Here is a 16,886-nt window from a genome sequence, read left to right as displayed (position 1 = left end):
TGAAATGTCGTTTTTTTTTGGACTAGCCTCCTGCACTGGACCGCAGCAGATGAGGTAAAACTAGAATGAAGTCACAAGTGCTAAATAACCCAACTAATTTTGATGGGCCACTTCCAAAGACAGCAGGAGTTTCCAACCCACTAGAATCACTCTGACAAAGAAGTCCCTTTGTCTCTAACCCCGGAAAGTAACAGTCACTGCTTTTTGTTGTTTCTGCCTTTTTCAGCCCTTTCCCTTCCCGAAAAGCTGACCTCCTCTGCTCATCCCACAACAGTCACTCTGCTCCATGAAATGCAGTGCCCAATTCCAAATCCACACACAAACGTTCACCAGAGCTTAAAATCTGTTGTAACTTTTGTCTTTGATGGCTCTGGTGACCATAAAGGGACTTGAAGAAACTTCTGATAACTGAGGTCCCTTGAGGAGCTGCAAGAAAGAGATAATGCCCCCTCCTATGTTCATCAAGAAGCCACAGAGGTTTTAAATAAATTCCTGCGAGGTCTCACTATTGTGCACTGACATTCTGATCTTTCACGCTTTTAAATCAGGGGTCAGTTTGTGCAAAGAGTGCAGGTGACCTTCTGCAGTCTGTGGTAGCTACTGAGTCATTGCCAAGAGACAATCTGAAAACTGACTGATGGCAATTGCAACAAATGGGCAATCACCATGGAGACAATACAAGATTCCAAAACTCAAAAAGATTGCTCCTTCCATGTCATTTCTTGTACACTCAGGGAAAATCATGGCTAAGCTGGTTGAGGTGATCTTGGCGCCTAAGCCACAACCTGACAGGTAGGTACAGATTCAGCACTAAAGAGCAACCAGAGCACTCACCACTAAAGAGAAGATAGCAATGAAAGACACAACAGAAACTCAGCTGAGTGACAATGTCCACCTTCCAGTCTACTTAAGACAATATCAGTTTCCTTTAATTATTAATAAAAGTCAATTTGATCTTGAAACTAAATTTGTCAAATTTTCCTTCTGATGGTGTTACATAGAGGGAGACTTTGTACACTATATTTAATACAGTTTAATTCAACATTATGTTACAGGTATTATTTCTCAGGAATTCTCAGCAGATAGCTGATTTAAAGCATTTTTTAAGTTAGTGTTTGTGTGTGTGTGTGTGTGTGTGTGTGTGTGTGTGTGTGTGTGTGTGTGTGAAAACTGTAGAGATTAGAGGTCAACTTTTGAAAATCAACCCTCTCCTTCCACCATGTAGGTCCTGAAGGTTCTCAGAACTAGGAACAAGCAACTTTACCTACGGAGCCATCTCACCTGCCCTAGGGTTACAGCACTTTCATTGGCTGTCATTTGCCCTCTGGTCAGCCCACACTGGCAATAGCAACCCTACGTATAATTTAACATATATTCTTTTTCTCCTACAGATTCTGAAAAGGTTTTACTTCATATATTTTACTTCAGACATTTCCTAAGAAGTTAACTTCTAGGGCTTTTGGAGTATCTCATGGAACTTCTAAAATAAAATGAAATGAAATTTGTAATACTTCAAAAATTTAGAATTTTTATTAAAAAGTTAACTTTACCAATCAAATTTTGTCTTAAATTTCCAATTTAATGGTGATACATATTTAACAGACTATGACAATGACAACTGTCATGCCTGAAAAATAATGAGTTCTTACTACAGTACTGCTTTCTCATATAATCTTTACAAAATTAAATTCCCAAATCTATTTATATGCCACTTAAACCTGAACCTCTTTTGCTCCAAAAAACGAAACAAAACACTCCATTCATCAGATATTAGTGACTGACTACTGTGTGCCTGGTATTGTAGACAATCAGAGTATGTTTGGACTCAATTTGAATCCTACTGTGAAAACAGAAACAAATACCAATATAAGCACAAAAGAAAACAAGGCTGTACTTATGCCTTCAGGAATCCATGTGCAGCAAAAACTAATGAAAAGGAGGGCATGGATTTGAAGAATAACAAGGAAGGTATATAAAAGTATTTGGAGGTAGGAAATGAAAGGGAAGATGATTTAAGGATATTAGAATAAAAGAAATTATTTAATAAATAAAATTTTAAAACCTGCTAGAGAACCCAATCCTATCAAAGTCCTGATATTTCCTTGAGTTTTATCTTCAAGAACTCTATCAGATTGTTAAAGTAAAAATCCAAGAAAAGACCCTTACACTTACAGCAGAAAAAAGAAACATAACTTTTCTGAAATGCACCCAGTTTTCTGTACTCTCAAAGGGCCTTCCCTCCAAAACTGAAAGTATTTTATTACAAGTTAAGCAACTGGGGTTTTACCTAGCCTGTGTCTCGGGTTTTACAGCACCTGAGCAGTCCAGAAGGGGCATACCCACTCCAGCCCCTCTTACCTTCTGATGTAGGGAAAAGATACCCAGTCAAATTCACAAAAGACTGACCTTTGAAAAGGACCAGAGAACTTCTTCCCCTCTTCCCACATCACTGTGACTCCTAGGCAACAGCCAAAGAGTACAACTAAAAGAACTGTAAAAAATCTACATACGAACTCAGCCTCTGCCATGAAAGCTACATAGACACAGCCTACCTCTCAGGCAGATAAACATAAAACTTCTTTCCATGTGCTATGACTTCAGCTTCCACTGCCTGATACCTTACGTCTATCTATGAATAATAAGTAAAAGGTACTTTTAGGGCAAAACTCACAAAATAATTGAAAGAGAGGAAGCAGCGCAGATGGGTGAGAAGGTGCTGCTACCTGCCAAACAGACTGGGGTACTAGAGAGGTTTTAGAAACACCACAAGAAACAGGATCTCCATATGCTAAGTGTGCCGATAAGGAGACGTCCATAACATGTAGAAGCAGGTGGACACGGTTAGCAGGAGAAACCCACAAATCCACACGTGTCCACAGACAAGAACTGCTCCAGTGATGGTTCTAGGTCCAGAGAACACCAACATACCTACATGTAGGCATGTTACATGAAGACAGAGAGAAGCAAGAGGATAATAAAAACCACAAGGCCAATTAGCCTACAGAGGAAAGGAGTCAGGATTACATCAAGCTCTCCCCTTCAGAAACCACAGGGCAAGAAAAGAACAAAATGAAATATTTCAACTACTAAAAAAAAAGTACAAACCCGAGTCAGAATTGCAGTATTATACTTCAAAAGTAAACAATAAAGACTTTCTCAAATAAGCAACAGTTGAGAGAAATAAAAATCTAACAGACTTATTTTACAAGAAAAAACTTCAAAGTTCTTTAGTGAAAAGCGAAATTTTATGTCAAAGACTTGGTCCATGTGTACCTGGTGCCTAGGAAGGTGTCAGCCGGCCTAGCAGTGGAGTGACAGACAACTGTGAGCCACCATTTGAGTGCTGGGAACTAGACCCCTCTGGAATCGCTCTTAACTACTGCCATTTCTCCAGCCTTCTAACATTTTAAACTTACCTCGTATAGTGTAGTAAGGCAGCTTTAACTCTGATCCTCCTATACTTTTCACTGAAAAATTAAAATATAAATAAAAACTATGACTCTACCATGAGTACAGTACATATTTTCTATATTCTGTCATTTTTAAAATTTTGTTCCAAGTACTCCTACAAGATTACATTAAATTCTGTACTCAAGTAGAATCTCTATCCTCAGAATGTAGTTTTAAATTTTTACTGTATGAAGTAAAATAAAGGAGACCTGATTTTCCTCATAACTTCCTCATATCTAGACAATATGATTTTCCTCAAATCTAGATGTTATTTCTACCTATTCTGATACCAACAGACAAGCATTATTAATGTGAGCACATACATACATCTACATACTATAATCGTAAGCATTTCAGTATTACTAATTTCCTTCACAATGCTCACAGTATCTCTGAGGAGTAATTAGCATGACTCACTTCATGATTAAAAGAAAGATTTCAAACAAAATACTTCAATGACCTATTCAAAACACAAGGAAAATCCAACAGTCAATGAATTACAGCTGTAATTTTCACATCATGCTCCACCTCCCAGGATAATTAGCATTCTCTATTAAGAATTGTTCTATGGTCCCCTGATAACAAGAAAGATGTAACAAGAGAACTGGGAGCAAAGAGGAGAAACTATGTTCCTTACATTCATTTTATTTTATGAACTCAGCAAGAAAGTAGAGCAGTGGCACACTTTAGCCTTCAGTGAATTAACTAGTTTTAAGAGTGTTCCACTTTTTCATATGCTATGGAAGTTTGAAACATTATGATCAGTTAGAAAGAGCAGGGCTAACAGCAGGTTAGTGGTCTTCATTAGTGATTCACTGAAGTAAACCAAACAAATCAATCTATAGGTGCTACATTCACCGATCTAACAAGTATCTGGGACATTCTCGTTTTACTTTTCCTTTTTTGATGCCAACAAAACTCTAAATGTGGGACACAGAAGTTACTCCACAATTACATAACTTTTGAATCTGAAAGGTAGAAAAGTCAGAATAGATCATTTCTTCCATTCTTCTTTTCCTCCAGACCTCCCACTTTATCCATGAGGAAAGTAACTGACTGAACATTGTCATATACAACATCTGCCTAACTCAAACATTTCATCCTGGAGAGAAGTTCATTAAGACTCCAAAAATAAACAAAGCATAAAATACTTAAAGTTAACAATTCACAAGTTTCAGGGAGTTGCTTAAACTTGTAAGGTCTACAAGGTCCTAATCCTTAGGTTATATAAACAGTAATAACCGGCAGGGAGAAGAGACCCTCTCACCAACTGAGCTGTCTGCAGGTTGTACAGGGAGCTCTAGAGATGCCACCATGATGAGTTTTCACCATGCTACAGTGAATGGTGTACCTGCCTTTCAGTCATTCATCCTTCTTTAAATAATGCAAATAAATTCACTAGCTCACTAAATTAAACTTCGCTGTAGCTGCTGCTTTGGTCTGTGGGTAGTACCCTATCTGGGATGAACAGTCATCTTGCCAGGAAAAGTTACACAACAAAATAGGTCATTCAGAATGGAAACTAGAACCAAGGTCTCTTGACATCCAAATTGTTTTGTTTGTTTTAAATCATATCATGCTATTGTCAGGAATTTTAAATAGTATGAGATTTTATACTATACAGATGCTAACAAACCCAGCCTTCTATAGTTTCACGAATACTGAGAAACAAAACCATCTACTCTACACAAAGCTTAAATAACAAGATCTAAAATTACATGTCCCCTGTACTAAAGTGTGTGTGTGTGTTTTCCACAAAAGTTCAGAGTCACTAGAACTTGTCCATAGAACCTTATTTGGAAATAGACTTTACAGACATGACCAAATTACTAGAACATTATATTATGTTGGGGCGACTCCTAAGTAAATGGCTACAACCATTATGAAAAGTAAATTTGGACTTACATGCATGAACTGCTATGTGAACACTGAAGCAGAAACTGGAATTATGCAGTGACTAGCTATTGGTCATAGCTAAGAGAGAGAAAAGGAAGTTCTTCCCTAGAGCCTTCAGAGAAAGCATGGCTCTCCCAACATTCTGATTTCAGATGTCCAACTTAGAGAACTGTGAAAAAATAAATTTCTATTGTTTTAAGCCATCCAGTTTATAGTAGTCTGTTCCAACTATATCCTAGAAATCCAGCACACACACACATCCTTTGTATACATTAACATCATGTTACACTGATATCATCATTATAGTAATATATCTTTTAGATCATATTGAACTATATAAGGTTGGGTATTTATGAAGAAAAGGACTGTGTTTAGCTTACAGTTTTGAATCCTGATGGTTCACACAGCATAGAACAAACTCTGGTTAAGAACCCTGTAACAACAGCTCCCTGTACCAGGAGAGTTGAGAGATAGTAATTATAGTTTTTCTTAGTTCTTTGTTTACTAAGGGTCTGCTTAGGAAGAAGTCAGGGAGGAACCGCACTGTAGTATGACCAATGAGAAGCTGCGGTCCAGTTTTGTCCCTGGAACCTGTTCTTCATCCTTCCCGCAATTAGGTAACTCGGGGCATAGTCATTCCAGTGGAGAGTGAAAGTAACCTCATGGTGATTTGAAAGACCCCACTTTCTCTCTAACCCTAAAAGAGCTACTGGCCCTAGAAAGTTGGTATCAATCTTGTCAAGTCTATGTATTACATTTACTTTTATTTTTATATATATATATATATATATATATATATATATATATATATATATATATATATATACACACACACACACACATACATACATATATCAACACACAAAAGCAACTCTGAGGTTGCTAGTGGCAATTGAAACAGTCCTATGTGGTCACCAGAAAATCAGCCATTCCTCATATCAAATGGGAGAAACTCCTTGTACCTCTTGCTGTGTTTGGATCCCTTTGCCTTCTTTTGTAGAGGTGAAGTGCCCCCTTGATCACGTCCAAGTTTTTGTCTTTCACTGTCTGAATCATGTTCCAGCTGCTTGACCCTACTGTGTGGGTTCAGAACTTGTTTGGGCATAACAACTAAATCTCTTTCCAGATCAGTATAATAAAGGAGTGATGTGCAATAGAAAAGAAAAAAAAAAAGGAACCCCGTAACAGAAGATAACATCCTGGCAGAGTTGCTGTGAAAGGAAGGAATCACGTGGCCAGACAGGTAGCCAGAAAGAATGGAGGGCAGACTTCCTCTGTTTTTAACAACTCTCTCAGATAACCATACTCAGAGATTTTTATGAGAACCCACAATGACTTTAAGGACCTCCCAGAAGGCTCTATCACTTAAAGGATCTACCTCAACACCACCGTTAAGGTTTAAAGATCAAGTATCTCCCACAGGTTTGTGTATTGAATATCTAGTCCCTGGTTGATTGTGCTAATTCGGGAGGTTCTGGGAAATTTAAGATAGAAAGCCACAGATGGTCATTGAGTGGGATAGAATTTGGTCAAAAGATGCAGGAATACTTGATATTGGTGCAAAGGTGTCTGATTATCAATGGTCACCAAAACTTCCAACAGCTGAATGTCTCATGAGCCCAATGAATGAAACTCACAAATAGGTAAGTGCAAAAGCAAGAGTAGTTTACTAAGCACCAGGTGCACATGTGCCCTGACTCACATCAAGAGCTCCTCTCAAAAGAGGAGTCCCAAGAATTACTGTTAGCTGGCTCTTGGAGTTTTAAAAAGAACTTTGTTAATCCCAGCACTTAGGAGGCAAGGGCCATTGATCTCTGAGTTCAAGGCTAGCCTGATCTACAGAGAGAGTTCCAGAACAGCCAAGAATACGCAGGGAAGTAGCCATGATCTGTCCATCAGCACACTGTTGGCTGTTACTGTTTTTTTAGGAACCATGGTGTTTTTAGTTGCACTTAGCAAGTAGCTATGATCAATGCGGGCCTTCCTGGTCAGGGCTTCATCCTAACTTCCTGGTAAGGTCTAACTACCAGTCTGCATAGAACCTACTTAGAAGAAGTAAGTGGGTGGAGAAGGGTTCATAGTGTGTCCTTTGTCTCTGTCCCCTCCTGTCTCTCTGCTTTCTGTCCACCATAAGAAGATTATCTGCTATGCATTCCTGCTAACATGATTTTGTGCTCAAAGCACATAAGACCAAAAACATGTACTAAACTCTGCGATAATGAGCCAAAATACATCTTTTTCTCTTTAAATGGAATCATCTGGGCAAGACACACTCAAACTACATCCAATCAACCATTCAATTTTAAAAAATGCAACAGTTTTCAAAATCCTTTCTTTACTGTTTACACTCTTACATTACTACTCAATCCTAATCAACTCCCATAACTACCACTGAAAGAACTAAGTTAAACCAATTCTCAAATTCCCAAACTTTGTCCCTGACTTTGCTCCTTTTCAACATTAGTCAATCTCTGCCAAAGCATGTGACAGTCAGTGCTGTCAACCTGACAGAACCTGGAATCATCAGGGACACAGGTCTCTGTGAAAGATTATATTAAGTCATTAATCAAGGTGGGAATACTTTCTTACTACAGGTAGGACCATGTCCTAAACTGAGTGGATTCTAGACTGCATAGAAAAAGGGAGTTGAGCAACAGCATACATTCATCCCTTTCTGCCTTCTGATTCCAAAGGCAATATGACCTACTACTTCCAACTCCTGCCACCTAGATTTCACCAACATGATGACTATACCTTGAACTATGAGCCAAAATAAACCCTTTCTCCCTTAAGTTCTTTTTTCCAGAAACAACAACAAGAAAACAAACTATTATTATCCTATCCTCCTCCTCTATTTCAATAATCAACAAACACAGCTTTGTTCTAGCAATAGGAAAACTTTTCTCCAGAAGAATTACCTTAATTTTATCCTACACAGCAAAGAAAGCTCAGTCCTGACACAGGTTGTTGTATGCCTTTCCTTGGAAGATACCCACTTTAAAACACTGTCAGTACTCTGCTAAACAGATTTGCAAAAACATGAGGAATGTAAGACACAAAGAAATGTTTTCCTCCAGCCTCACAGCAACGCTGCATGCAAATGTGTCCAGATGTGCATTTTTTCCTCACAATCATTGTGCTTAACAAAAAAGTAAAGCTCAAAGGGTAAGTTTTTGTTTGGTTGGTTTTGTTTTTTTAATTCTGAAAGAGATGCAATGTAAAGGAATAGATTTAATGTAAAGGAGTTAAATTTTATCTGGAGGTCTGGCTTCTAAACACATCTGGTTCTTATAAATGATAATTAATATTTTATAAAATCTTCCAGAAAAATGTTTTCCAATAGTTATTATCCTAAAATGATTTTTAAAAATCTTTAGATAATCAAAATCAAGTTATTATAACACAATGAAGTGTTTCCAGTGATAGAAAAAAAAATTAAGCAAAAATGTTTAATTTCTTCTCTCAAAAATTTATACAACTACTTTAGTCACAATTTTATTATGTTCCCATACACCAAATATTCAGAAGTAAATATTTCTCTGAGTAAATCTTGGTTTTGTACATTTTAAATGGTGTCTCAAACAAAACTTATCTTTTGATAGTATAAGCTTAATAATACTCAGCAAATAAAAGAAACTAAATTCTACCAATTATTATCAATCAATATTTTTATAAATTAAATTCTGAAGACCAGAAATGACATCTTTCCAGCTGTATATTCCAAAGTCAGCATTTTTATCCATTTTGACAGAATAAGATCACACCTCAAATTATTTTTAAATGATCTATTTTATCTTAAAATCAACTGGAAAGAGAATAAATTAAACATTAAGCAAGTAGTTTAACTTCTTCTAACCCCAGCCAAGCAGTGACTCCAGAGGAGAGGTGGTGAGCATGACACTGTTTCCGGACGGCTGCACAATAAAAACACATTCTTAATAAATGAAAAACATACCACCTATTTATATGTCTAGCCTTCCACTTACAAACAAGGCCGTAAGGTCTCTCTACATAAAATGCTATGAGAAGAACCAGCTTTTATAGTTAATATTCTGTTTCCACATGCTTTTGGAAAACATAATTTCTACTTCTTACCCTGAGCATCTTAGAGAGTCTGCAGATACAAATGCTTTAATAAGGTCCAAGGAACCCTTATTAAATGATGGAGGGATAAATAGTAATGCTTGATGTAAAAGACCACCTTTACAGAACATGAAACCTCAAAGTAAAGTTCATGTAGTGCAATCATATATATGAGAACTCAAAACACATTTCAGGGAGTATGTGTTTGTCCTAATTATATCATACTTTTTGGGGAAAAAATCTATATTGCCACACACTCGTTTTCATCCCTTCTACTACTAGCTTTAACTTGTATTCAAAGTTCTATCAGGACCAATGGGGTGGCTCGGCAGGCAAAGGCACATTCCAGTTGTGGCAACAACTGAGTTTGAGCCTCTCAGCCCACACAAAGGCAGGAAAGAACACCAACTCCACAAGCTTCTTCTGTTCTGCCTTCATACGTATCAGCCCATGATCCCCTACCCCCTACATACACCTTATGCAAGTGCAAGTATGTGCATGTGTGCACAATTTAAATAAAAATAATTCAACAAGTTATGCTGGATAAGTGATTAGCATGACATTAACCAAAAGAATATGTCAAATCCTGAAGGAATTATTACTTCAGTATAAAAGTATTCCTGACTTGATGCTGCATTTGTCTACTCAAGAAATGATGAGGATCCTCTATTCACAATGCATGTGACCAGAAGTGTTTTGGATTCAGATTTTTTTTTTTTTCGGATTTTGGAATTTTTTTCAAAAACATAATGAGATATCTTAGACATGAAACGAGTCTAAATACAGAAGTCACTTATGTGTCATACAGACCTTTACATAGCACAAACATAATTATATTAATATTTTTAATATGTCTGATTTTATTTGACCCATCACATGAAGTGAGGTGTGGAATTTTTCCCTTATGTTGTCATGCTGGTTTCAGATCTTGGTATGCTGAATCTCAGATTCTAATGTTAGGGATAACCAAGCTGTATTCTATGTCAAAAGAATGCCTAAAGTGCTCTGACTACACTAAGATACTTTTCCTATTTTAAACATGTTCCTTGATGGGCCAGCAAGATGGATGAGTGGGCAAAGGGGCCTGCTGCCAAATCTGATGACCCCAGGACCTACATAGTAAAAGGAGAGCGCCAGCTCCACCCTCAAGGTGTCCTCTGACCACTACACTCCTATTGTGCCACAAATGGCTTAAATATACACATGAATACACAAACTCTCGAAAAGAAAACAAGACATATTCTATGATAACACAATATAACTAATAATGTGTGTAGAGATTCTATGGAAGTTACAAGATTCATCCAGAAGAGTTCAGGAACGGCAACAGCAAAAGGGCTCAGCGGCACTTACACCAGCATAACAGCAGGACTCTACCCAGGACCATGAGCATTCTCTGACTCAGAGCGTTCCATTTTCTCAAGAGCTTTTTATATCTATAGCAAATAAAGAACAACTTCCTTACAAATATCCAAACAGCTTTTCAAGCTATTTTTGAGATCATTTATTTCCACAAATAGGACTGCTTCATTCGCTTTCATCTCAATTGTTCATTCAGAAAAATTCTAATTAACTTTTCCATACCAAATTTCTGCCTTCTTTAACTAAAATTTTAAGATCAGGAAAAAATGCTTATAATTTATTTGATGTTTATGAACTGGAAACGTTAGGCTTGTTCTACCCATACATGTCTGGTCTAACACTATACCCAAGAAACACTGCAAATTCTGCTACAGTCTACTTCTACTTCTAACAACTGGATATGGCTTCTCTTAATGAACACACTAAGTTAAGATAAAGGTCCTCCCTCTACCCTATGTCTATTAAATTTCTCAGGAATGACAACAGCATAAGGGCTCAGTGGCACTTACAGTGCCCAGCATAACTAACATTTCTTCTTAGTTACACTGGAAGCCTGTGGTGTCAGGCATGGGAACACCTGCTTCTGATCCTAACACTCAGAAGGTGGAGGCAGGAAAACTATGATTTCAAGGCCAGTCTGATCTGTACAGCAAATCCCTGTCTCAAAAACAACAAAAAGAGGCTAGACCAAGCCCTTTCCTTAATATCTAAAACTGAAGGGAGCAAGGAAAAGTTTTTGAAAGAAATGCAACCCTAGCCCCCAAAACAGTGATGATTGAATCAATATGATCTCTTTTAACAACAAAAAAGGTACTTATTTTAATAAAAATATGAAATCATGTTATTTTTTAATGCATGGCTGTAGAACCTTTAATATCATCCCAACTTGAAATAATCCAAATGTCAACTAACTGTGGTGAGTAGAACACTACTACACAACTGAAAAGCAAATACTGACACACAGGAACGTGAATAATACACTGCATTATATGAGGTAAAATAAGCAAATTCCAAAAGCATACTAACAGATAATTCCATTTAACCAGCACACTATGAAAGGTAAACTATGTGAGCAGAAAACAGATCTGCATCGTTACCAGTCGTAGTGAAAGAAGAGGCGTAACTGAGAAGGAACATGGATGCAGCCAAAACCCTGCAGAAAGGCTTTAATTGAAGTGTTGGATACATATGTCAATCCTCTTAGAATATTAAAAGTAGAGATTTGTTAATATATGACTTAATTCATGTGTGCATAAGTTTTAGAAGAGCTACTAAAACATCACAAGTTTCTATAGTGAGTTAGTTTGTTCTCATTACACAACAACCTAAGCTCAATATAGAAAATGTGGCCACAACTTGTTTTATCAAGTTCAAAACTTGAATATCAAAGTCATTAAAAAGTAACATGCTATGACCTTATGACAAAACAGATTATACTAGGTAGGCAGGCAGGAAATATTTCCCAATTAATTCACAACTCATTTGGACGAATGGAGCCAATTGGTACTACACTGGTACATACACACAGCTTTAAAAACAAAATCAAAATATTCAAGTGGAAAAGAAACGTGCTATCACCAAAAATGTACTGACCTGAATTTGCTCAGATAATAAATAATGCTGGAAAGGACCTTATCTTGATGAATACACCACCAGGGCCATAGATTGCCTCAGCCAGAACAGCAATCTGAAATAAAAGAAAGTAAATTAATTCACCCTCTCACATTTCACTTAACATCATTATACTTCTTAGTTTTTTTTTTTTTTAATTTACTTCCATGTGGAAGTCATAATAAGTAAATCTCCGTATTCTGCAGCCACAATTTTACAAATGCCAAGAAGAAATGGACTTCCATTTTGTAAACTACATCCAAACTCGGTTGCACTCATTGTCTTAATTTGCTTCATATTCAATCCTAAAACCATCAGCCCCGATGGTTCCTTTCCAGTCTAGACCTCAAAATCTACATCTCAAACTAACTAGTTCTACATTGTTGTTTCTTCCTCCTCATACACAGTCTTCCATCCCAACTAGCTTCATCTGCTTACTTGACACCGAACAGCTTCTTGAAGTATTAAAAAAGACATTGTAAATTTTACTTTGTTGAGTGTTAAATAACTTCATACACATACAAATACTGCATTCTTCTGAGATGTGCTCACATTATTTGGAATTTTCTCTCTTGGGTACTGCTTTTAGTCTTTCTATATAGAAGGTCATATGAGCTAAGGTTTGCTCCACTGCTGAGCCACAACCTGATGGACACCTACTTTTTTTTCACTTTTTGTCAATTAAACTATGTAAGTCAGCTTTCTCAAAACTGACTCAGGAATTCTGTATTCCATTAACCTTTGCTAGACTATTTGCTGCCATATTCATATGTGTATTTCACATATATATTACACATATATAATCTTATAATTAAGGAATATATAATCTAATTAAGGAATCTATTTCCTACTTTGCTACTGGCTCTTCATTTATTATCATGTTTGACCTATGGTAAGGAATCAGTATGATTCATAGGCAAGTGAAGTGGTTTTAATAATTATCCACATATTAAATGTTCAAGATTTTATATATGTGTGTGTGTGTGTGTGTGTGTGTGTGTGTCACTGAGTAAAAAAACTCAATAACACTACAGTTTGTGGCAATATCTTTCCCTCAGTTGCCTTACTATTGTGCTATGACATGTGATCATTCTTTAAATGACACTAATTGTGAGAAGTAGGATTGACATTATTAACTATAATTTTTTCCTCCAATGACACCAAAGCCCACTGAAATCAGTTTTATATCTGTACAATCAGGATCCCAATTAATTTTACTTTAATTTCCAAAAGTAAAATTTTAGGTCCTGAGGGAGAATTATAACAACATTCAATAAATTGCCCTAAACACAAAACCCTTTTGTAGAGCACACTGTTATTTACATTATCTTGTCTAGTACATCAATTTGAAGAGGACAAAAAATAACTGAAAAATCATAAATGTACATAAATTTATGTAAATTTATAATAAAAATCATAAATTTATAAATATGTCATCTAAAATTTCCCTAGATTCAGTATAATTCTTTCCTAAAACTTCACCTAAAAGTTATTGCCAACTTTCCATAATAATTAAAAAGTGTAGGTCTTACATCTATTGCCATTGTGAAATAACTGGTACCAGATTTACCTTCTGATGGTAAGAAGCTACAAAGTTATATACATATATACATATATATGTATATATGGCTCTTTCCAGATCTTGAACAAAAAATTAATGTGATCTATAGTTCTTGAAAAATTGAAACAACCAGACAGCTCTCTCTATAAGCATCTTGTTTTATGCTGAGTCAATGTTCTACATACCACTAAAGACAAATTCAAACAACACAGGAGCTGTGCTAACTTTTAAGAAGCAGAGATCCAAGCTGACTACAGTGGAAGTGGCAAGAGTTAACAGAAAAGATCCTGGAAAAGAAAGAGCTGTCCAGACAGCCAAAAGCTACATATCTACACTGGGGTTTACTTGCATCTCAAACTTAATAGTAATCCACACACTTAGGCATGTGTCCATAAATCAAGGGGTTAAAAAATCTCAGGGTTTACATTAGTCAATGAGAGTTCTACCAAGCATAGGCAGAGGCTTTCATTTTAAGTTGACTGGCCCACAAATGAAGACTGTCCTATAATAACCTCAGGAGACACAAGCCTTGAGGATAATCTAATCCTCAATCTAAAAACCTGTAACCACCAATCAAAAGGTAAAATCTCACACTCAGGGGCACTTGGTAAAGTGTTCAGCAGGGTCGTGGCCCAGCAGGGAGCCAATCTTAGCCTATATAACCCTCTAAAGAAAGACTAAAAGCAAATAATCTGACGACATCCCAGAAAAACTCACAAGTATTTTTAGGACTAAGAAATTAACACTCAACAAAATAAAATTTATTATCTCTTTTTTAATGCTTACTAAACATCAAATGATTACTAAGCATTTTCTTAAAACAATTATAAAGACAATTTCTAAAACCTAATGAAAGCCCAATTTTCTAAGCGAGAGAAAAGTCAATCAAAACCAACCTAGAGTTGATAATAGAATGTAAAACTAAGACACTAAAGTTTTTATACATATATTTCATAATTTTCTAGAAGCCAAAAGAGAGATTAGATACATTAGTAAAGATATAGAGAACAAAAGACCCAACTGAACTTCTAGGAATACAGAAAAATGACAGAGATGCTCTACCAGATACTCGGTAATTATAGTTCTATTCTGTCTGGTAGGCTAAGGTCCTATTCTTAGTCTATACGATCTCAAGGTTTTATGTTGTTCTGTAAATTCCTTTGGGGTAGTTATTCCTTAGGGTCAAGAAGCTGCTTCATAGACATATTAAGTATAAAACAGTACAGTAGATAGAGCAAGCACAGGCTCCTTTCATTTGTCAAATGTTTTTCAGGAATCAATGCTAGGTACTAGAAATCAACCCAACTTCCCAAGGCTAGTAAAGTCACAGAACGTATAAGATAATCTACTATCACTACTTTGCTAGACTAGTAAACTTCTAACTACATTCTAAATCTTATCCTTATCCACAGATAAGTGTGGTTACCACCCCTCATCAAAGCTTTTCTTTAAGGTAAGTGGAGACCATTACAGAAAACCATATTAGAAATCACTGAAATAATAATTGTGTGAAACAAAAAAATATGACATTAAAAACAAGACCCATATAAGGAATAAGTGAGTGACAAAAAAATTATGATTTGAAACTTAAGCAAATACCATCATTGTACAAGGAATAAATACTCGGCAGTAAACATTAACAAAAATATAATACAAAAAAAATTAGACAAAATATTGTAAACTAAATAGTTTCTCTAAAAAAAACAAGCGAAAACATGTACATATGACCAAGGTCACAGCGCAGGATCTCATATTTGTTCAGAACAAATAAATATGTAAGACGTTATTCATTTAGGAGGAAATACCACAATTGGTTATCATGAGTGAGATTGGAAATTGTTCTAATTTGTTTTCTGTTGCTGTGATAAACACTCTGACCAAAAGCAACATGAGACAGAAAGAAAAGGTTTCTTTCACCTTACAAGGGAAGCTGAGACTAGAAGTGAAGCAGGGGTCCTTCTTACTGGCTTGCTTCCCTGACTTGCTCAGCTACTTTCTTACACAGCCCAGGCTGAACCCTCCCACATCAGTCAGTAATCAAGGAAATGCCTGGCAAGCATGCTGACAAGGCCAGTCCCACAGAACCAATTCTTCAATTAAGTTTTTTTCCAGATCACTCTAGTTTGTATCAAGTTAACCAAAAAACTACCAATATTATGAGATTTGCTATAATCTCACAAAAGGTAAAAATACTAAAAGAAAAGATAAAAATCTTTAAAACTAAACAATCAAATTATGTTTTTAATAGGTAAAATATAAACTATTTCCTTTTTGATAAAGTGTCAAAAACAGAGTTACAATCACAGGTTACATTTAGTTTGTGGCATTGAATTGTCAATCATTTTCCCATATTTTTACGAAGAAAAACAACTGAGGTGCGATGAGCAAATCCTAGATGGGAAGAGAAAAACAGCAACTGGCCACTAATGTTCATCTTTAAAGAAATGATCAGTCCTATTCTACCAATAAATAAATAAATAAATAAATAAATAAATAAATAAACAAACAAACAAACACATGGAAGAAAGAGAAATCTAAATTTCTTAGGAAGTTACATATTTACAGATGACAGAAAGAAACTGTCTAAAGTTAAATTGGCCAATTTTGAGAAAAAAAAATTAAGGGAGCAACGTCCATAAACTAATCTAAAATAAAAGGCTAATTATTACAGTCACAATCTCATCCTTTAAGACTAGTAGTCCTTGGGTTACTTAAGGCATCTCAAAAGTCTGTCTTCAGAAAGGAAAACAATGAGAACTAACTTGATCCTGAGCTTTAGGTGGGGAAACACTCTTTACTTTTGCTGTATAATTTGGCAGCTGATAAAATCTAAAGTCCTAGGCAAATTAAGTACAATTTAACAAATACACATAGAAATTAAATGCCATGGGTTAATTTGGAAGAATGACCCATACTTCATAAA

The 16,886-nt window shown here is 36.0% G+C and overlaps 1 protein-coding gene across 2 annotated transcripts in view; it reads right to left on the bottom strand.

Annotated features, from left to right (window-relative positions):
* The window catches only part of FUT8 (fucosyltransferase 8), a 242,547-nt gene that overhangs the window by 167,123 nt on the left and 58,538 nt on the right, over positions 1 to 16,886 (bottom strand). For both annotated transcript variants that reach the window (XM_080924792.1, XM_080924791.1), the window contains exon 2: positions 12,385 to 12,478. The gene's annotated coding sequence lies outside the window, so the exon portion shown is untranslated. The remainder of the gene's footprint in view (positions 1 to 12,384; positions 12,479 to 16,886) is intronic.

Source organism: Micromys minutus (genome assembly GCF_963924665.1).
Source record: "Micromys minutus genome assembly, chromosome: 1".
NCBI classification, from domain to species: domain Eukaryota; kingdom Metazoa; phylum Chordata; class Mammalia; order Rodentia; family Muridae; genus Micromys; species Micromys minutus.
The sequence above is the reverse complement of the archived record's forward strand: the minus strand, read 5'-3'. Positions and strand labels throughout refer to the sequence as shown.